This window comes from Plecotus auritus, assembly GCF_963455305.1.
Source record: "Plecotus auritus genome assembly, chromosome: 7".
NCBI classification, from domain to species: domain Eukaryota; kingdom Metazoa; phylum Chordata; class Mammalia; order Chiroptera; family Vespertilionidae; genus Plecotus; species Plecotus auritus.
In genome coordinates this window covers 153612884-153637598 of record NC_137774.1, presented here as the reverse complement: position 1 = coordinate 153637598, position 24715 = coordinate 153612884, and positions in this window count along the sequence as shown.

Below are 24715 nucleotides of genomic sequence, written 5' to 3'. Positions count from 1 at the left end.
ATCACACTCCTGTTTTGTGTCACCAGATCCTATCATCTTAGTGACCAAGTAAGTTGCAGATTCTATCCCCTTAGTGATCAATATGTTACCTTCACAAGATTACTCAAAGCAAAACAGATCTTGAGGAATTGCAAAAAATAGGGGGGGTGTGTGAATAATTTTAATCAAATTAGTTATTTAACCCATTCAGAAATGTTTAACTAATTAAAAAGCAAGCAAATGTCAAGTGCCTTTTGCCTAAATAGTTCAGTTAATTTTTCCTAAATAGTTCAGTGAATATAACTGTAATTTTGGATGCTTTATATAGATAATAACAGAAAATGTCCCTATTGTTCATAACAGTGATTGTTATTCTCTCACTCCACTCATTAAAAAAAAAATTCTTGCTTACAGAGATTTATGTAGTCCATGTATTTTGTAAGCATGTGTAGCTGTAATCATGGCCAATTATCTTGCTGTGAACACCACTAGAATTGAGATTTTTAGTGATCGCTTCATAAATCTTTCCAACTGTTAAGCATCCAGTAATGAACATAAAAAATAAAGCCTTATTCATAAACAAAGAATGAAGAGTTCTACCTCTCTACTCCCTATATACATCCACTTAGAACCACATTGTGCCAGCCTATTCAGAACCATTGTTTTCATAAATATGTAGAAGCTCCCACTTATACTTGGAGAATATCTTAAAGATATTTATTCAGCCCAAGTGCCAATCAGTGGAGGAGTGGATAAGAAAGCTGTGGTACATTTATATGTGGTACATGGAATACCATGTAGCAATAAAAAAGAAGGATCTCGTACCCTTTGAAATAGCTTGAACTCACCTGGAGATTATTATGCTAAGCAAATTAAGCCAGTTAGAGAAAGACACACATCACATGAACTCACTCATATGTGAAATCTAATGAACAAAATAAATCCAGAGACACAGAAGCATGGAACAGACTGTTGAATCTCAGAGGGAAGGTGGGGGATGGGGGTGGGAAAAGATCAACCAAAGAACTTGTATGCATATATGCATAACCCATTGACACAGACAATAGGGTGGTGGAGGCCTGGGATGGGAGGCGGGGGCAAGCTATAAGGGGTCATTGGGAGAAAAAAGAGGACATATGTAATACTTTCAACAAAAAATATTTAAAGAAAAGAAAATTGAACTATCCTACTGGGATTTATTTAATGAGCTTATATTAGTTCCTCATCATCAACATTCTCCTTTATAGGTGTTCCAACACTGTAATTTTATTAATAGACTCTGGAAAATTATTCAAAACTGGCATCAATATTGCTGGTTTGCAAAATATGCCTTCCATTTGGTCTCAAAACTTGTATGCTTTGATCATTTAATTTCTCCGATGAGTCTCTACTAATTTTTATTGGCAATCATTCTGCATTTTATCTCTCATACATTTTAGTGCATTAGAACTTAATTCATACAATGTAGAATATCCTATATAATAAAGAGCTAATATGCTAATTAGATTGGACAGCGAATGACCTTCTGGAACAACCTTCCAGACGACCTTCCAGAAGGACCAGTGGGTGGGGCATGAGGCAGCCGGGGCTGTGAGGGCCGAGCCCCTTGCAGGAATTTCGTGCATCAGGCCTCTAGTGAAAAAACAATGTAGTTGTTCTCTGACAATTTATTCTCTTTGTTTGGATTTGAATTTCATCTTACCAATGGCAAGTACTAAATTTTCTATTCCAGTGTGACTCTTTTTTTTTTTTTTTTCCTTTTAATGAGAAAAAAAGATGACACAACAGGAGTGGAGGAAATGTTTCCCCTGTCGGTGTCATCATTAGCATTATCACATATTTCTCAAGGAATGAGCTGACAGCTTTCTGGCTCCAGAGCCTCGGACCATAACTAAAATCACCTTTCTGATTCTTTGTTACTTTTCTTTTTCCCCCATAAATGCCAGTTCATTATGTGGGATGTGACTGTTTCTTGACTATGATACTTTCAGGTTTTAGACCAAAATTTCAATCTGAGCTTAACATAGAATGTGTGTTTTTGTTTGTTTTTGTGTGTGCGTGTGTTTTTTGTAAAATCACATCAAAGGCTTCAAGTATTTGTTTATAATTTATACCCTGTTATTTTTATATCAAGCACTGAAGGGGACTGTATTTCAATACCTTCCAAAATTCTTCCTCCATGGAATCATTTGTGATTATGTCATCATAATTATTCTCTTCAAAAATTGTCAGTTGTTTTCATTTAGAGATTTAGCAGGGATTGATATACTTTCCTAAAATTTGGAGGTATAATTTTATGTGTATCCCTCTGCTGCAGATTGGCCATTCATTGACAACATAGCCAAATTCCTCAAAATTTTACCATCAATTAATGTCACTAATTATTTTTGCTCTGAGTCCACACCTAGAGCCTCCTAGAGAGTTCTCTATGATCCATTGACAACAGAAAAAAAAATCATTCTTCTTTTATACATATTTCCTATAATACTAGCACATGCTAGAAATGCACCACTACTTGCATTACAGAAAGATAAAGATGCTGCTCTCTGCTGAAAATAATTTGATGATTTTTTTCTTTCTTCTATTTTATGATTAGAAATAATACTTTTTCAGAGTCCTGATACATATATATATATATATGTGTGTGTGTGTGTGTGTGTGTGTGTGTGTGCGCGTGTGCGCGCACGCGCTCGCGCGCGTGTGTGTGTGTGTGTATACATTTTATAACAAACTTAATTTTCTTGTTTTCCTTTCTTTGAAATTTTGCCTGGATGCCCAAAGCAACTTTTTTTTAATGTCAAAGTTTAATGGTTGAAAAGTATAATGTCTCAGAGTTTATCTTTCTAGGTTCATTTTCTTAAGTGAGACCAAGGTACTTCTAAAATTCAATTTCATATTTTCTTTGATTTTTGAAAAGTTGTTTTAAATTTATATACTAGTGGCCTGGTGCATGAAATTCATGCATGGGGCGGTCCCTCAGCCCAGCCTGCACCCTCTCCAATATGGGACCCCTCGGGGGATGTCTGACTGCTGGTTTAGGCCCAATCCCACAGGGACTGGGCCTAAACCAGCAGTCGGAAATCCCTCTCACAATCCAGGACCACTGGCTCCTAACCACTCACCTGCCTGCCTGCTGGCCTGCTCGCCCCCAAATACCTCCTGCCAGCCTTCTCGTCCCCAACTGTCCCCCCTTGCTGGCCTGCTTGACCCCAATTCTCCCCCCACTGGCCTGATCACCCCCAACTGCTCTCCCCTCCTGGCCTGATCGCCCCTAACTGCCTCTGCCTCGGCCCCGCCACCATGGTTTTGTTGAGAAGAATGTCCAGAATGTCTTCCAATCTAATTAGCATATTACCCTTTTATTAGTATAGATAAATTTTATTCTTTTTACATAGAGGTTGCTTCTATTTCTCTTAAGATACACTTATATTTATGTTGAATTCTTCTTATACTATTTTTCTATCACTTTATTTATATGTTTAACATATTTCTTTTCCTCTTTAATTTTTTGTACTTTTTATTCATCTCTTGTGTTCCTCATTGGACTCTCAGTAGATGTATTCAAACTTTGCAATTTTTTAAATATATTTTTATTGATTTCAGACAGGAAGGGAGAGGGAGAGAGAGAGAGAATCATCAATGATGAGAATCATTGATCTGCTGCCTCCTGCACACCCCACATTGGGGATTGAGCCCGCAACCTGGGCATGTGCCCTTGACCAGAACTAAACCTGGACCTTTAAGTCCACAGGCTGATGCTCTAGCCACTGAGCCAAACAGGCTAGGGCTGCAATTTGTTTTTATTTCCTAAAATGCCTTTTCACTTTATTCCCAGCATACTTCCTAAAATTTAACATTTTCTAATTTTACTTTTTTTTCTATATACTTTCATATCTACATTTCTTTGTTTTATTATTAAATTTGCTTTATGGGTTCTCATTATATATTTGTCTATATGTACATGCTTGGGTATTTTTTGCGAAAAATTTTAAACTTTTATTTTCTTATAAAGCGTTGCATATTTAATGTGTTTTTTGGTGTTTAAAATGTTGCAAAAACATTTTTAAACAGGAAATAACAGGGGGGCCTATAAAAGGTGTGAGGGGGTTAATTTATCAGTTTAAGAGCAGACTCATTGCTAAAGTGTCATTTGCCTAATCTATAGTGTGATTCTTTTCTCATTTATGTTCCTTTTATTCTATATTGTTATATTATGCTGCTTCAACACACACACACACACACACACACACACACACACACACACACACACACACATATTGATTTCAAAGAGAAACGGGGAGAAAGAGAGAGAGAGAAGCATCAATGGTGAGAGAGAATCATGGATCGGCTGCCTCAGGCATTCTCCACTATAGAACCATGACCTCCTGGTTCATAGGTAATACTGAACCATTGAGCCATACCAGCTGGGCAACATTCACTTCTTTATTCTATCACTAGGCATATAAAGGACATCTTCACCTTCTAAAATATCTTCTTCTCCTTGAAGCAGCACATTTCTAAGGCTGCCACCTCTGGTCTCACTGACTTCCAAACTTTCCCTAATTACCAATGCTTTGATCCATTGGGCCACCCAGATCTGCTTTCAGTGTTTCCACTCACAGAAGAGTCTTCACCTTCTGAGAATGAAACTTCGTTAATGATATCTTCATTTTCACCTCTAGCCTTTCTCCTCTCTTTGCCTGACATGTATATCTAATGTGGCCCCTGTACCCAACCTTGTAAGTCTTAGACATATTTCCCCACTTACATGTAGATAAAAGTTGATTGTCTTCTGTCCTGGAAACATGAAATCATGCTCTATGAGTGATTTCATAGTCTCTCCTTTTTTTACCTGTATGTGTTTTAATAAGATTTATTAATAGATTATAACATTCAGGCCAATATTGTTTTAGGGAAAGCCAGGGTACCTTTTTTTTCATTTTTAAAGTTGATAAATCAATAAAAGTATTCAATAAAGTAAACACATAAGTATAACCCACTGTACTAAGATCATAGCATAAATATTCCAAATGATCAAAGGGAGGGGGGAGGATTAAACACAAATTATATCACAAGATTTAGTAAACAATTGACCATACTTAAATATTAATTCTGAAATATTTATAAATCCAGGAAACAGTCCTTAACCAACAAATATTAATTTTGGATCACAGTATAACTTCCAAGAAAATATGTAATTAAGGATTCACATTTAAAATTTATAAATGATTTAAAAAAAAACCATAAAGGACACAAGTACTATATATCTTCCACCTCCAAATAAAAGCATCACAATTTTTAAAGCTAAAATAGAAGGAAGTGCAAGGGAAATTCAGTATAAAATCTATAACCGAAAATTATAACTGACTGCCATAAATTCAGATCATAAAGAAACACTGGTTTCAAATAATATAATATATTGTTCTTGTAAAAATATAGATCACTCTTTGAACCCTGGTGACAGAGATTAAATAGTTTTAGATGCCATAAAATATTTATAAAAATTGACTGGAAGCAAACCTCAATAAATCTCTTAATATAGAAATATTCCAGTTCTTGTCATTATGCTGATCTAGCAAAACTGCTGGCATCCTCACCAAGACCAACTCGAGCGGAATTAAAGACTAAACACCAAGTGAAGGAGAAGCACTTGGGGAAAAGGTTTGAACAGGTCTCCTTAGTGGTGGCTTTAGCTGTGGAAGACTGAATGGACAGGCACCACTCTAATAAGGTAAAAAGGGAGTATCTGACCTTACTTCTCATATCTAACCTTACATAGCTTTGAAACTGTCAATGCCTGATCCCAAAACTATGGGAAATAAAATCTCTGAGGTAGGTTATTCGAGGATAAAATAAAAATTGCTTTGGTAGGGTGCTAGAAGAAAAAAAGTATAAGAACTGACCAGCCTGTGAAGTTTGCTTTCAAACTCTAGTTTTCTGAATTCCCAGAGCTGGTGAAGTATAATCCAGAGTCCTTCCCCTTAGTCTGTTTCTCCCTGGAGGTAGAGGTAATGTCTTGAGATGGCAAATTGTTTACTTGCTTTAAGAACGAATTAACTGTACTGGTCACAAGTCGGTAGATTTCTATGTAGGACTCATTGCAACTTAGCTTGAGTTCACTAGAACTGACTAAGGTAGAGGTCTGCTGTTAGGACTTTTCTCACACACATTACTGGACACAGTTCCCAATATTCCCAATGGAAATATAAACTCACATGCCAAATAAACTGAGAGGTTCCACTATTTCAAATTTTAAAAAAGATCATGCCATCATAAGCAGAGATATTAGAATAAATGAATTAAGAGTCTAAATAACATACTAAAGTTATAGGACGATATAAGCAAAATGAAAGAAAAATAAAACAAAAACAAAGGAAATAAAAATATTGCCGAAACCGGTTTGGCTCAGTGGATAGAGCGTCGGCCTACGGACTGAAAGGTCCCGGGTTCGATTCCGGTCAAGGGCATGTACCTTGGTTGCGGGCACATCCTCAGTGGAAGGTGTGCAGAAGGCAGCTGATCGATGTTTCTCTCTCATTGATGTTTCTAGCTCTCTATCCCTCTCCCTTCCTCTCTGTGAAATATCAATAAAATATATTTTAAAAAAAATATTTAGTTGCAAGGAATATAATAGTGATATATAATATGATAGATAATGTGGAAAGACAAGTCACTTTATCCCTGGGTGATATTTGTAACTCAGCCACAGAAAGTTGTTTATTTGGCAATCAACTAAAACCAATGGATTTATATAAACTTCTAGTATTCTGGGATCCAATAAAAGAATGCTTTGCACAACAGCAAGGTTACAACACAAACTAAATTTCAGGCATTTCCAAATCTCTTGAGTTCTTCTTCTTACTCTCCCTTTCAGAAACAAAAGTGAAAACCCAAAACTTTTAAAAACAAAAGTTTCTAGCCCTAGCTGGGTTTACTCAGTGGATAGGGACCCAAGGGTCCCGGGTTTGATTTCAGTTAAGGGCAAGTACCTAGGTGCAGGCTCCTCCCCTGGGTGGGGCATGTGTAGGGGATGTGTTTCTCTCACATTGATACTTCTCTCTGTCTTTCCCTCTTTCTTCCACTCTCTCTAAAAATCAATGGAAAAATATCCTCGGGTGAGGATTAAAAAAATAAAAAGCTTCTATATGTCCCCATGGAACTTAAAGTTTCATACAAAAAATGGCAAGTCCAAACTGTCCTTTCAGTGTGATGGCAGGATTGTGGAGGACCACATGCATTTTATTGGCCATCTTCTTCCAAAGTGCTCCAATACACTAGCTTTACATGTGCACCTTGCATAGGTTGTGGTGCTTGGATTATTAACCTGTTAGGTTAACAAGTGCAATAACCTAACCAATGGTAAGAGGCAGGGGATGAGGTAGTGCTGTGCTCTGGAGGTGGGTGTAACTATATGAATGAAATTGCAGTCTTTAAAAGTTGTTAGCTCCTCATTAAATGAAGCATGACTTCCAGGCCTAATAGCTAAACCAGGAGTATAAATAGAAAAAGCATAGAAAATAATGTTTGTTTCTTTTCCTCTAGTCCAAACCCTCCCCACAAGAAAACATCAAAGATCCTGGATAGAAACAAAAGAAAAGGCCTAACAGCAAAGGAACACAATCTTCTCTGTGGCCCCAAGAGGAATTTTTGGGCCAAGGTCAGAATTGCAATTGAGAGAAAAATCTATGTAGAATTGGATGTAAAAATACAGAGTGTCCCCCCAAAAATGTATACACACTTGAAATAATTATTAACTCCAATGGGTTAAATCTGAAAAGGAAGAAACGTTTTTGGGACACCCTATATATGTTTTCAATTAAATAAATTTAGGTTATTAGTGACTAAATATTAGGAAATAAATAGACTTCTTCTTATTGAAAAAATTAGCCAAAATATTAGTGAAACTGTTCAAAATGTTAAGTGGCAAGGGAAAGGAGTTTCAAATGTAGCATGTTTGAAAACTGATGGGAGAAAATGTTTCTTGTTTTTTTGTTTCGCATTATGACTTTTATGGTAGAGAAAAGCTATGGATTTCCATTAACAATTCAGAATAAGCTTTATTCCTTTATCCATAACAAAAACTTCTGATAATTATCTTCATTTAACTCCTTTTTAACCAAAGTGTAATATTAATATTAAATTTTTAAAATGTATCTATATTTCTATACTAATTTAATCCTAATGGTTATTGGTCAAATGAAAGTAACAAATACAATAATGAAAACTCATAGCATACTAACAAAAGCAGTTTATCTCTAGGAAATACAATAACCTTAATTGGAGTAAATTATTGATGCTTTTATTTAAATCAATTTAATAGTAGAAAAAATTAGGATTATTTAGACTGATCTCTTTTGATTTCTATAAATGTGTGTTTTGGATGAATAAAAATGAGAAGTGTTAATTTGATGAGTATTGTTAAATTAGTGAAAAGTTTCTAATTATTAATGGCAGTTTTTTAAATACTGCAGAAATGGATATCTGATCCATTAGTTTAATTTATCTTAATGATGTTAATTGCCACATAAGCAATTCTGTTAATGGCATCAACATGTGTCTTGTAAAAACAGGTTACAAAATTGAATTGGCAATCCACAGTGTGACATAAAATTTATTCAACTAACCCCAAATTATTGAGTATTGAATATGGACCAGGTCAAATTTAGAATATGCAAAAGAAGAGGATATTCCAACAAGGAGTTTAACTAGAAATAGATGGTCAAAACAATTGTTTGCAATGAAGCCTTTCAGATTGCCTAGTACAGTGGTCGGCAAACTGCGGCTCGCGAGCCACATGAGGCTCACGAGCCGCGGTTTGCCACTCTGTTGACTAATGAATTTGCCAACCACTGGCCTAGTAGATAGAAATTGCTATGGAGTAAGGGTCAGGGAAAGTTCAGAGAACAGTTGCAGACTCTTAGAATGGAGATAGGACCAGGGATACAATATTATGAGAGCACACTTTAATTTGGAATCACAAAATTTGATCTTGCACTATTAATATACTTAGATTTTTTAAAGGCTGATAATGAATGACATAAGTTTTACTCACTATTTATTCTTTTTTTTAAATATATTTATTGATTTTTTTTTACAGAGAGGAAGGGAGAGGGATAGAGAGTTAGAAACATCAATGAGAGAGAAACATCGATCAGCTGCCTCCTGCACACCCCCTACTGGGGATGTGCCTGCAACCAAGTTACATGTCCTTGACTGGAATCGAACCTGGGACTCTTCAGCCCACAGGCCGATGCTCTATCCACTGAGCCAAACCAGTTAGGGCACTATTTTTTCTTTTTGGGGCAAATTCTAGGGTTAATATTAAGAAAGATGCTTTTAGATACCATTTATTTCCTAGGAAACTCCCCACAAGGGAAATTTTCACATAACCAAATTAAAGGCTGGGTTTGGAAGGAGGAATCCTATATAATAAAAGGCTAATATGCAAATCAACCAAATGGCAGAACGAATGGTTGCTATGACATGCACTGACCACCAGGTGGAAGATGCTCAATGCAGGAGTTGCCCCCTGGTGGTCAGTGTGCTCCCACAGGGGGTGCACTGCTCAGCCAGAAGCCAGGCTCACGGCTGTAGAGTGCAGCAGTGGTGTCGGGAGCCTCTCCTGCCTCCGTGGCAGTGCTAAGGATGTCTGGCTGCCAGCTTAGGCCCGCTCCCCAATCAGACATCCCCCGAGGGCTCCCAGACTGCAAGAGGGTGCAGGTTGGGCTGAGAGACACCCCTCCCTGAGTGCATGATTTTCGTGCACCAGGCCTCTACTCTGTAATAAGAATGGAAGGAGTTTCAGGTGGAGGGACTAAAGGAAGCAACCAATGCAGAGATTAATTTGGTTGTGAGCATGACTTTGAAGAACATAGACAAAGATAAAGTGAGAAAGGAAATTCAGATTTATATTTTGGTAAGTGTTGAATAATAAAGAGTTTTAATTTGTTCTGACTGAAAATATCATTTTGAAGAAAGTATTTCAGTAATAAAAATAGTATTCTAAGAAGATTAATCTGGAATTTGGGAGTAGAATGGATTTGACAGGGAATAAAACATCAGTTATTGATTTTTATTATGCCAAGCTTAATGTTAGATATTTTCCTCATATTTTAGTATTACATGCAATAAATATTCATGGCCTCATTGTGTACCAGGCACCAGGCTAAGAACTAGCAATGTAGTGGTGAGCAGAATAGGCAAGTTACTGATCCGTAGAGAGTTTAGGGGCAAGTGAGGAGAGATGCAATAAATAAATAGATAGTCAAATAAGTTTTACACAATTCTAAGTGCTCTGAAAAAAAAATTAAAATAATAGTATGATAAAGTGGTGGTCAGTTGCAGTTGAGGCTCAGTGCATACAGGGGCTAGAAAAGGCTCTCTGGAAGGCAGCATTTAAATTGCACATTAGGGGACCAGGTTTGAGAAAAGTATTTGAGGACAAAAAGAGCTGTGTGGGCTCAATTAGGGGTCAGAGGCAGGAGAGGAGGGAGCAGTGCAATAACTTTACCACATAAATACTTTACAGATAAGATAAATAAATAAACAAACAGACCTGGCCTGTGTGACTCAGTGGTTGAACATCGACTTATGAACCAGAAGGTCATGGTTTGATTCCTGGTCAGGGCACATGCCCAGGTTGCAGGCTCAATCCCCAGTGTGTGTGTGTGTGTGGGGAGGAGGGTGCAGAGGCAGCCAATCAGATCAATGATTCTCTCTACTCATTGATGTTTCTATCTCTCTCTCCCTCTTCCTTCCTCTCTCTGAAATCAATAAAAACATATTTTAAAAAAGAAAGAATACTGAATCAATTAATTATCTGAGTTTACATAGCTAATACATTTTACTATCTCCAAACCTAGCTAGTTTTGACACAAATTTTAATATTGTTAAGATTTATTAAAATCTTATTATTGACATTTAGTTGTATGTAATTTACTGTATACTAATGTCGAGCAGACATATGTACACACTATGAACACACTATGAGGTGGTTGGTTGTTTCATTGTTTTTTTCAACTTGTAATTTTTCTCTAATTCAAAGTTGGAGAATTCCTCAGCATGGATAAGTTCTGATAAAACCTGTATTTTTAATACTAACTTATCTATGAAATATATCATACTTATAAGACAGCATATAATTGTGTGTGTGTGTGTGGGGGGGTGTGTGTGTGGGTGTGATGTTTGTGTGGTTTAGAAAATAAAGGTAGAATGAACCCCATACACAATACTGAGCTTAAAAGAGAACATTAAAAGAAAGCTTATAATTAGCTTTTACATGTGCTTTCCCACTGATCTGTGAGTTCATAAAAGGCAGGGAATACTCATGATTCATAATCTCTTCTTTTAAAACAGGTTTGACACATCATTTGTATTTAATAAATATTCCTTGATTGCAAGATACACATGGGCATAGCTATATATAAGATATTTTTATTAAAAAAATAGGTTTTCATTCAGGTCTCTTCTCTTCTGTCCAACTATCTTTGTAAAAATAACTATAGCTATAGTTGGAGTATTTGTGAATATCTACTAATAAATGGAGTTCCCTTTGCTCTAGAAGCAAAGCTAAATCCTAACTATATACTGTAAGTTTTAAGAAGTTGTAAATGTTATAGCTGCTATTCTCCTCTTTGTCATTTCACAAAAAAATTAAATGATTTCTTTGGGTTCTCTGTGTAAAGACCAAAATAAAGCATCCTGAGGTTTTTGTGTGTGGCATAGGAAATTAATGTTTGCAAAGGATCGTACAATGATATGAATTAATGATATACTTCTGGAATAATAACCTGATATAAGAAATAACAGGTGAATTTTGTGGGTTCATCTCCATAGATGTAATCTGATTTTTGTAAAGTTACTAACAAAATGGTCTCTTTATTATTATCCTTCAATTGGTCTTTATTCCTTCTTCATTTCATTGTCATCTGTGATAATTATATTACTTTGCAATACATAAAATTTGTGATTATGTACTCTTATGCATGTGTGCCTAGTTTTTTTTTGTTGTGTTTTTTTTTTTGTTTGTTTGTTTTTTGTAAGCAGGTAGACTCCAAATATCAGACAAGCAGCTAGAGACGTGAATAACTAAGGAAGGATTGTGGTTCCGTTTTAATGTTTGTATTCACCGATAAAAGCATCATCCATACAACAGGGGAGATAAGATGGCTGACAGTACTAAGCTGCCTTCACTAAAGAATGCTGAAGGCTGCATTTTTGGGAACCTGGGGCAAGTTTCATGATTAAAAAGAAAGAAAGAAAGCACTCATATTTCCACAGGCAATTTTCAAATATCCTTTGGAATAAATTTAATGGTATATCATCATAGCACTTCACAACATATGTTAAGAGCTACCAGGCTCTCTTCTTGTTCAAAATTTATCTGTGAGTTAATTCCTCATGCTTAAGAGCTGAAAGCAGTCATAACTGAAAGGTTGGTAATGCAGAGAGTCATTGTGCTTCATGAATAAATCCATCAACTCAGAAAATTATCTCAAATCCATGGATATTCATATATGGACTTTGGCAGCAAAACATTGCATAAATATTCAATGCAGTATGTTAGATATTTATGTTTATAAATATACATTTCATATTTAATGAAATGAGTAGGAATATCAAAGGCTCTATTAACATCTAACAAGAAGCAAAAATACAAATGTGCTTAAGAGTAATTAACTACTTCATATTACTCTTATTTTTTTAGATTAAAGCTTGAAAATAATTGTTATATTTAGATACAAATGGAACATATTAAGGAGACTAAATATTTGTTGTATGAAACAAGGATCCAGGAAACAATACACAATGCAAGGAAATAGTGTAAAAGCTGAAGCTCAATAATCTTGTCAAGGAAATGACAGAAAAAAGGAGTAGCAAGCATTTTCTAGCACAAAGGCCTTGTTGCTGATCTGTTGACTCATTCCACTGACAGAATGCAGTAGCTGAGCCTGCAATTTTCTCTCCTTACCCCCGGATCGTTCCTAACTTTCTCTGACTCCTAGACTAGAAGCATGCTGTGCAGCTCCATGAGGAAGGGCCTGGCTTCCGCAGGCTCATCACCAAGGCCCGAGGCAATGCCATGGAAACTGATTACAGTTCATCCTCCTGGGAGTCTGCCTCATGCTGACTGAGTTTCAGGTCACAATTGTTGGGTTCCCAGATTGTGCTCAGGGGTTCCAGCCTGTTCAAGATGCATTGTGCTTCAGCATTGGAGATGGAGACGGCCTGGCAGGAGTTTTATCCAAGTCCTTGTAATCTCTTTTCTATCTGTCTATCTTTTATCTGTGTATATATCCATCCATCTATTTGTCCACTTATGTCTCACCGTCTCTCCTGCTAGTTCTACTTCTTTGATTGGATCATGACTGGCATATATCACTAATTCTGGAGAATAAAAATTTTCCAGGTTATATCATTGTTAACCTCATTAGCTGAGTCACTTTCTAGTAATCCTATATAATAAAAACCTAGGTGGCATCATGCCCTCACGTGACATCGCCACAAGATGGCCACCACAAGATGGCCGCATGCACAGTGGAGGTGGGGCCCAGCAGCCGCTCCACGCAATGAGGCCTTGGGGTCCCGCAGCTCTGCGTGGTGCAGAGGAGGCCAGGTCAAGCATCTCCACTGCCTCACCCGGAGGAGGTGGGTCCTGGTGGAGGAGGAGGGTCGCGGCAGGAGAGGGCAGTTGTGGGCGATCAGGCTGTCAGGGGAGGGCAATTGGGGGTGATCAGGCTGGCAGCAGAGCATAGTTGTGGGCGATCAGGCCCAAGGAAGGGAGGGCAATTGGGGACCATTAGGCCCTAGCAGAGGAGGGCAGTTGTGGGCGATCAGGCCGGCAGGGGAGCAGTTAGGCATCAATCAGGCCAGCAGGGGAGTGATTAGGGGGCGATCAGACTAGCAGGCAGAAGCAGTAAGGGGCAATCAGGCAGGCAGGCAGGTGAGTGGTTAAGAGCCAGTGGTCCTGGATTGTGAGAGGGATGTCCTAGATTGGAGAGGGTGCAGGCCAGGTTGAGGGATACCCCCCTGTGCATGATTTTCATGCACCGGGCCTCTAGTCCTATATAATAAAAGACTAATATGCAAATCGACCAAACAGTGAAACAACCAGTCGCTATGACATGCACTGATCACCAGGGGGCTGTTGCTCAATGCAGGAGCTGCCCCATGGTGGTCAGTGTGCCAGAAGCCAGGCTCACGGCTGGAGAGTGCAGTGGCTGTGATGGGAACCTCTCTCGCCTCCACGGCAGCAGTAAGGATGTCTGACTGCTGGCTTAGGCCTGCTCCCTGTGGAAGCAGGCCTAAGCCATCAGTTGGACATCCCCCGAGGGCTCCCAGACTGGGAGAGGGGGCAGACTGGGCTGAGGGACCCCCCTAATGTACGAATTTTGTGCACCAGGCCTCTAGTAAAATATAAAGATTCCCTAATGTTAGTAATTCCTGATGTTATCATTGTAAACAACTTGATACATTTGTCAACAGCAAAAATTAACATTAAAATATTATAGTTAACTAAATTACAAACTTTATTTACATGTTACCAACTTTTCCACTATTTTATCCCAAAAGACAGTCCAGGAAACCACATCACATCCATCCATCACCTTTCTTCCATCTCCTCCAGTCTCCAATGGTTTCCCTTATACTCTTGGTTTAACTCTCCCAAACCCCCCATTACCTTGACAGTTTAGAAAAGTTCTAGTTGTTACAAATGTATTTCTTTAGAACAATGATCAGTTTAGGATTAAATGGTATTTTTTTCACAATGAGATTGGAATGAAACATTTTCAAGAACACCACAGACCTGAAATTCACTTATCATCAAGTCATATCAACAAGATATCATCATAATTTAGGTAGTATCTGCCAGATGTCTCCACTGTAAAGTTACTATTTTATTTCTTTCCATGGCTGAAAAGGATATTTTTGTTCTTCAGAATTAGATGTAATTCTGAAATAAATATATCAAAAATGTAGGTTCAAATAAAACTAAACTAAAAATCTAAATGTAAACATTTTCTATAACTATATATACCTGGCCAGTATTAAAAAAAGAGAGAAACCAAACAATAATGGTGGGTAAAAGGAGGGGAAAGGAAAAGAAAAAAGGAAAGGAAGAGAGAGGGAAGGAGGAAGAGAGAAAAAGAAAAAGAAAAAAAGGCCCATCACAGTTTACTATAACGTTCCCAATGGCAAACATTTTACCATTATTCAGATCATTTTGCAGACACGTGTGTATAGCCTATTCTTTAATAGATCTCTAGTTAGTAAAATAAATAGTGCATGAGTTATGTGCCCTCAATAAATTCACAGACTAAGAAATTATCTGTAAACCTCATGAAAATCACCCTCCTTTTTCTCCTCTGCAGGTTGAACACACACACACTGTACACATTCAGTGGTCGCTCCCATTCCGCACTTACCCTCCAGCCCCTGACAACACTAACCTGCTGCCTTGTCTCTTACTTACCTAGTTTGAATTTTTCATGCAAATAGAATTATATAGGCAACGCCTCTTATGTCGGCTTCTTTCCCCAGTATGTTTTCAAGGTTTAGCCATGTTAAAGCATGTAAATGTCTCATTCTTTTTTTTGACCGAATAATACCCTATTGTGTGAATATATCACATTTTGTTTATCCATTCATCTGTAGATGGCCATCTGGGTTGTTTCCACATTTTGTTTCTTTTTTTTTTTTAAATAAAAACTATATACCTTTAATATATACAGCATGATATTTATATGTAGTGAAATGACTACTATAGCCAAACTTATGAACATATCCATCCTTACAGTTACCATCCTTTTTTTCTTGTGGCATAAATTTTAAAAAGGAAAGAGATAAGCAGTAGTTTTATGTTTCCTCCTTGATATATGAATAGAAACAAATATTCTGGGCAAAGTAAGCATAGGAAGGCTGTCCACAGAAGAAATGTTTTACTCTTATGTTTCCTTTATTGTTATTTTTTTAAAAAATTCCTCATTCACTTGCAGCTTCAGGACATGAGGCAAAAGGGCTTGACTCACTGTTAAAAATTCTCTCTTTCAAGTAGTTATTGTCTATTGGGGTAGAAATGGGGTTAAAAGATTTTTTTAAAACCTTGTTTTTAAAAAATATATAAATCTTTTAAACTTTTCCTAACCTAGTATATATGGATTTCAAAATCAATTCCCTTTTAGAGAATGTACTTTAAAAATAAATAAAAGATTTTCAGGTGACCCCTTTTAACTCATACGTGTTGAGTCGTAAGAGTGAATTATTACTTGAAAGCATCACTTCTATAGTTCTGCTTCGGGCCTACTAAACTCAAATTTTCCATTTGGATTGCCGTCTGTCCACATCCTGTTTAGCAGCACTTTGCATTTTCACAGCATTTTATTTACTTTCTAACTCCTTTTCTTCAGTATTTGTCTTTCTCATTTTTAAAGCCCTGTGTTCTTTCCGATTCTTTTGATGTTGGAGAAATAAAAGGCTATGTGCAGGAGGATCACTGAAGTTTTATAATGCAGACTCCAGCAAAACAGAACCTGAGATTAGGAAAGGTAAGCGCACATACACACAGAGTCGCTCGAGGCCAATAAATTATGACCACAACTGCAGCCAGTATCATTTAAGTACTCTTTCGTTCCTGATGATAAAGCACAGCTGATCACCGTACCGACAACTGCAAACCCCAGCAGCCCTTGGCTTCTGTCTTTGCTATTTGTTACCTAGTCAGCCACATGGAATTTAACAGCACACACAGTCAAGTATCTTTCTAACTAGATCTCAATAAAAGACATGGAGCAACGCTAGTAAGTGCTCATGTCTTGTCCGATGAAGAAATTGTTCCTTCCACCTAAGGACCACCTCCCCATTCCACAGAGAATAAAATGGACATAGCATTACTATATTGTCAGGGAATATCTTTGGTTGTTATAGAGGAAAAGAAGAAATTCTTTGAGATTGAATGTTGAAAAGTAAAAGATTTCATATTTAGTCTATAATTTTAGAATGTTTATATATTTTGGTTTTCTGATTGTCATTACCTGAAAAAAAAACAAAACAAAAAAAACTTCATGTCTAAAGGACAAAAAAGACTTTTTCAAGAATTGTGTTTTAGTTAAGAATAATTGGGTTTGAGATTCAATATATGCATATTCCTTTTTCAATTATGGATCCAATATTCACATTAAGAAATTTTTGTTTCACTAGTTTCAGATCAGTAGTTTTATTTTTTCAGCTCTTGCCATTGGCATCAGGCAAAGGAAACTAAAATTAAAAGTGAAACTTATGGATTTTATATGTTTGCATGAAACTAGATCTAGTATATTTACTAACTTAAATGCTTACTTTATTAAAATGATCAAATATAAATATAAAAACCTTTTTTAATAAACCAGGATATTTTCTAGTGTTTAAAGTAGGAAATAGTAGAGGAAAGATGAAAACCTGTAAATGATAATATGTTCATTGAGAAGATCTCTTAGACAAAAAAATAGGAGATGTCAGCAATACTTTCCTTAGTTTCCCCTCTCCCTCTCTGATCAATTCTCTCCGATTATGTGACTTATTGAGCACTAGACCACTTTCTTTTTTTCTTTTCTTATAGCAGCATGTACAAGATTCAGCATGTATGCTTGTTAACACATAGGGGCAAGTAAAGTAAATTTGTTCAGAAAGAGGAGATTGGCAGAAAGTAACCAATTTTTATTATTTCCATTACAGAGAAAAATTTCTGTTTGAAATCTCTTCACTTAAAAATGTGTAATTGACCTTCACATTGTCCTAAAATGTTTTTGTTGATGAATATTTATACCATTCAGTGGAGTTTATAAACTTTTCTCTAAGGGCTATATGCTCAAAAGCATATACACAAAAAAATAATCTCTCTATATAAAAGCCCAATATGCAAAGTGTCCCCTCGGGAGCTCAATGTGTGCTGACCACTAGGGGCAGAAGGAAGGGAGGCCCCAGCAGGCAGCCAGGGAAGGGAGGCCCCGGCTGGTAGCCAGCAGCCACTAGGGACCCTACCCGTGCATGAATTTTGTGCATTGGGCCTCTAGTTTTAACATAATTCCAGTTGGTTCACAGAAATTATGGACCATCTGTAGACCCACATTAATTAAGGCCAAACAAAGCCTAATTAAGTAAATTTAAAAGTGCCTTTGGATATCAAAACATAGTAATTTAACTTTAGCTTCTTTTTCCTTGAGTAGAGTGCCATCTAATTTCATCATCCCGAACATTACATTAGTTCTACAGTTTTCTTAAATAATATCAATCTTTACATCAGAACCATTCAGGTGTTAGGCTGAAGATAAAACTTGACTTTTTTAATTTCTTAAAAAAAAAAAAAAAAAAAAAAAAAAGTACAAACGGACCTAGAGGAAGAAGCAGATATTGTAGTTATCAGTCACACACCTAAAAGCAATTGATTTATAATCAAGAAATTAAGAAAAAATATGAGAAATGTTGACAAAGAATAGTAAAATAAATACACACATCCTTTTCATTTCAGTAAAGTGAAAAATAATAAGGAAGAAGCAATGTTTTAAAAATCATCAAGATACACATTTAAGAAGTGTTAAAATCCCCAGGAAGGATACTTTTCAATTTTTAAAAAGACATAAAACTCTCACTTTGGTACATCATAGTAAAGCCAATGAAAACCAGTCAAAAATAAAATCTAAAAATAACCCAGGTGCTAGTGGGTGCGGCTGGGGTGGTTATTATTGTCAAAATTAAACAACATTACTGAAAACTGACTTCTCAAAGTAAAAGAAAAAAAGTAAATAAAATGTAGAAGACAAAGGAATGACATTTTCAAAGTAATTTAAAAATATTGGCCAATCTAGAATGCTATATTCAGTGGAAACTCTTTTAGTGAATAAAAATAAAATAAAGATATTTTACAAGAAAGAAAAGAATAGCATATGTTACCATCACTAGAAGGAAAATAATAGCAAATGTAAGCAGAGACAACATATAAAATTTTTTAAAAAAGATAGAATGGTCAAATACACATACAAATATAAAGAAATAGTACCATAATATGATGTATTATGAGATTACAAATTTAATAACATTTTTTTAACCACAAAAGATAACTCAAGTCAGAAGGGGCTGAATAAGGCAAAAAGAACAAATAACTATGTTAGAAAACATTTTAATTGAAAGTCAGGGCCAGATCTTCTAATATCTAAGGAAACAGCTAAAATAATACTTAAAGAACATAAAAGCAACAAACTAACAGCAAGAGAATTCAATTGTAAAATTATAATGTCAAGAAAGGAAAGTAAACATGGAACATTAAATAAATGGATTAACTAGATAATAAGAATATGATTTCATATATAAATAGAAATATCTTCATGATTACACTAAATATTAATGGACTAAATAATTTAACATGCCATGTTCCAATTAAAAGAGACAGTTTTCCTCATCAGGTTAGAAAAAATGTTAAAAATAAAACAATAGACATAATACAATGTATAAACTGTAAACCAGGAAAACTGTTATACCTATAATATTATTATACAAATTATTAAACATTAAGGGAAAAGGTATTGTTAAAATCAAATAGGAACAGGCCTAATGATAACAGTGGCAATCCTCTAGGAAAATAAAATGATCTTAACTTAGGTAATATCAAATTATATTAAGGGAAAATGAACAGAAATAAAAGATTAACTAGACAAATCCATATCAGAACAAAAATGTTTTAACACACATTTTCATTAAATTATTTTACAAAATTAAAGTAAATGAAGAGTAGACATAATGAATATCAGGGATGATAAAGACTACCAAAACTCCTACAAAAATAAGAGAATTGTTTGAATAATTAAATATCAACAAATTTGAATATTTAGATTAAGCCTCAGAAAAGTAGTTTATTAAATCTGACAAAACTCAAAAAATTGGATAATAATGTTTTTTTATTCAGTTAGAAGATTAATACATAAATTATTAGGAAATGTATGAATTCTACTAAATATTTAAAGACGAAAAAAATAAAATAAAATAAAATAAAGACGAAGTAGACCCAGATTACAAAAACTCTTTAGCATAGAAAAAGAGAGGCTTATATCATTTTTTTTATGAAATGACTTTAACCTTGATAAAAATCTAAATGAAATTACAAGAAAGCAATTTTTAAAAAAATATATCTTTATTGATTTCAGAGAGAAAGGGAGATGGAGAGAGATAAAAACATCAATGATGAGAGAGAATCATTGATCAGCTGCCTCCTGCACGCCCCCTACTGGGGATCGAGCCCACAACCCAGGCATGTGACCTTGACCAGAATCGAACCCGAGACCCTTCAGTCCCCGGACTGATGCTCTATCTACTGAGCCAAACCAGCTAGGGCAAGAAAGCAAATTTATATCAATCTCTCTCAGAAACACAGATGCAAGTTTCCAAACAAAATATTTTTATAAAACATTTAATGCTTTATGAACAAGTGAGTTTTTTCTAGGAAGATGTGGTGGGTAGAATAACAACTCCCAAAGATGTTCACCCCTAATCGCCAGAACCTATGAATATGTTACTTTATATGTTAGAGGGGCCTTTGCAGATGTGATTAATTGCAAGATCTTGGAGATTGGGGTAATTATCTCAATAATCCAGATGGTACTAATGTAATCACAAGTGTTCTTCTAAGAGGGAGTCAGGAGGCTCAGAGTGAGTAGTAGGAGAGATGGTGCCAGAAACTATGAATATGTTCCCTATGGTAAAAGGGACTTTACAGATATGCTTGTGGCTAAAGCTTGAGAGATTTTCCTGGACTATTTGGGTGTGGCCCAATTTAATAGCATATGTTCTTGTGATTGACAGGTCAGAGATATATAATTTTAGATGAACTACACATGCCACTGATAGCTTTGAAAATGGAAGAAAGGAGCCAAGAGGCAAGGGGTGTATGTGGTCTCTAGAAGATGAGCACAGCCTCATTGGACAGCTTGTAAGAAAACAGAGTTTCAATTGTACCACCACCTGGAAATGAATTTTGCCAACAATCCCACTGAGCAAGGAGACGGATCCTAGCCTAACACTCAGAATGACTCAAAGCCCTACCAACCCATCTATTTTAGTTCGCTGAGACCTGTAATGGACTTCTGTCCTATAGAATTGTAAGATAATAAATTTGCATTGCATATTGTGCTAAATTTGTGGTGGCAATAAAAAATTAATCCAGAGAGTAAAAGTGATTTAACATCCAAAAATTTTAACAGTAAAATTCAACATGAAGAAAAAAAATCATATCATTAGTAAAATAGATATGAAAAAATCATTTATTTGATGAACTTCATACTATTCACAATCAAAAGATATTGAGTGGCTGAATGTATAAAAAAACATGACCCATATATATGCTGTCTACAAGAGACCCACCTCAGAACAAGGGACTCACACAGACTGAAAGTGAAGGGAAGGAAAAATAACTTTCAGGAAAATGGAAATGGAAAAAAAAAGCTGGGGTAGCAATACATATATCCAATAAAATAGACCTCAAAGTGAAGACCATAACAAGAGATAAGGAAGGCCACTTTGTAATACTAAAGGGATCGATACAACAAGAGGATATAGCCCTGGTAAACATATATGCACCCAATGCAGAAGCACCCAAATACATAAAAAAGTCCTGGAAGATATCAAGGGAGAGATTAACAACAATACAATCATAGTAGGGGACTTTAATACCCCACTGACAGCACTGAATAAATCCTCTAGACCAGTGGTTGGCAAACCGTGGCTCGCGAGCCAAATGTGGCTCGCGAGCCACGGTTTGCCACTCTGTTGACTAATGAGTTTGCCGACCACTGCTCTAGACAAAAAATCAGCAAAGAAACAGCAATCCTAAATGATTTACTAGATCAGATGGACTTAATTAACATCTTCAGAACAATTCACCCCAAAGCCACAGAATATATGTTCTTCTCAAGTGCACATGGGACATTTTCAAAGATAGACCACATATTGGGTCACAGGCAAAGTCTCTCCAAATTCAAGAAGACTGAAATCATATCATGCATCTTCTCATACCACAATGGCATAATATTAGAAATAAACTACAACAAAACAACCAAAAAAATTAAAATACTTGGAAGCTGAATAGCATGCTATTAAACAATGATTGGGTTACCAAAGAGATCAAAGAAGAAATTAAAAACATTCTGGAAACAAATGACAATGAAAACACAACAATCCAAAATCTATGAAACACAATGAAAGCAGTCCTGAGAGAGAAGTTCATAGCTCTTCAGGCCTACCTCAAAAAACAAACAAACAAAAAAAATGGCAATAAATCATCTAACTCTACAACTTAAAGAATTAGAAAGAGAGCAACCAGAAAAGCCCAGAGTGAGCATAGGAAGGAGATAATAAAGATCAGAGCAGAAATAAATGACACAGAGACAAAAAAAGAAACAAACAAACAACAACAAAATACAAAAGATCAATGAAACCCAAAACTGGTTCTTTGAAAGTATAAACAAGAATGATGAACCTCTAGCCAGGCTCACCAAGAAGCAAAGAGAGAGGACCCAAATAAACAAAATCAGAAATGAATGAGGAGAAATAACAACAGACCCAGCAGAAATACAAAGGATTGTTAAAAATACTATGAACAACTCTACTGCAGCAAACTAGACAATCTAGAGGAAATAGACATATTCCTAGAAAAATACAACTTCCCAAAACTCAATCAGGAAGAATCTAAAAATCTCAATAGGCCAATAACTATGGAGAAAATTGAAGCAGTCATCAAAAAGCTTTCAGCAAACAAAAGCCCGGGGCCAGAAGGCTTCACAGGGGAGTTTTACCAAAATTCAAAAAACTAAAACCTATCCTCCTCAGACTATTCCAAAAAATTCAAGAGGAACACTTCCGAGCTCATTCTATAAAGCCAGCATTACCCTAATACCAAAACCAGATAAAGAAAACACAATGAAAGAGAACTATAGACCAATAACCCCCATAAACATAGATGCCAAAATCCTCAACAAAATTCTAGCAAATCAAACCCAGCATTTCATCAGAAAGATCATACACCATGACCAAGTAGGATTTATCCCGGAAATGCAAGGATGGTATAATGTTCGCAAGTCAATAAATGTGATACATCACATACACAAATTGAGAGATAAAAATCACATAGTCATATCAATTGATGCAGAAAAAGCATTTGACAAAATCCAACACTGTTTCTTGATAAAAATAACCCTCGGCAAAATGGGAATAGATGGAGCATACCGCAACATAATAAAAGCCTTATATGACAAACCTACAGCCAACATCATACTCAATGGGCAAAAACTAAAACCATTTCACCTAAGAACAGAAACGAGACAGGGATGCACACTTTCACCACTCCAGTTTGACATAGTACTGGAAGTGCTAGCCATAGCAATTAGACAAGAAGAAGAAATAAAAGGCATCCAAATAGGAAAAGAAGACGTAAAACTGTCATTATTTGCAGATGACATGATACTGTACATAGAAAACCCTAAAGACTCCATCAAAAAATTATTAGACTTAATAAATGAATTCGGCAATGTAGCAGGATACAAAATTAACGCCAAGAAACCTATGGCATTTTTTTATGCCAATAGTGAACTTAACAGAAAGAGAGATTTAAAAAAACCTCCCATTTACCACCACCCCCCCAAAAAATTAAGATACCTAGGAATAAACTTAACTGAGGAGGTAAAAGCCGTATATGCGGAAAACTACAGGACACTTAAAAAAGAGATAGAGGAAGACATTAACAGATGGAAGAACATACCGTGTTCATGGATTGGGAGAATCAACATCATTAAAATGTCCATACTACACAAAGCAATCTATAGATTCAATGCACTCCCCATTAAAATACCAATGGCATATTTCACAGACCTAGAATGAACTCTCCAAAAATTCATCTAGAATAAAAAAAAAAAAAAAAAGACCCCAAATAGCCACAGCAATCCTGAGAAAGAAGAACAAAGTAGGTGGGATCTCAATACCAGATATCAAGCTGTATTACAAAGCCACTGTTCTCAAAACTGCCTGGTACTGGCACAAGAACAGACATACAGATCAATGAAATAGAATAGAGAATCCAGAAATAGACCCAAACCACTATGCCCAATTAATATATGACAAAGGAGGCATGAACATACAATGGAGTCAAGATAATTTCTTCAATAAATGTTGTTGGGAAAATTGGACAGATACATGAAAAAAAAATGAAACTAGACCACCAACTTACACCATACACAAAAAATAAAATCAAAATGGATAAATGACTTAAATGTAAGGAGGAAAATGATAAAAATCTTAGAGGAATCCACAGGCAGCACAATCTCAGACATATGCCAAAGCAATATCTTCACCGATACAGCTCCTAGGGCAATGGAAACTAAAGAGAAAAATAAACAAATGGGACTATATCAAAATAAAAATCTTCTGTACAGCAAAAGAAACCATCAACAAAACATTAAGAAAGCCCACTGCATGGGAGAACACATTTGCCAATGTTATCACCAATAAGGGTTTAATCTCCGACATTTACAGGGAACTCATACAACTTAACAAAACGAAGATAAACAACCCAATCATAAAATGGACAATGGACCTAAATAGATACTTTTTGAAAGAGGACATAAGGAAGGCCAAGAGACATATGAAAACATGCTCAAAGTCACTAATCATCCAAGAGATGCAAATCAAAACGACGATTAGGTACCATCTCACACATGTCAGA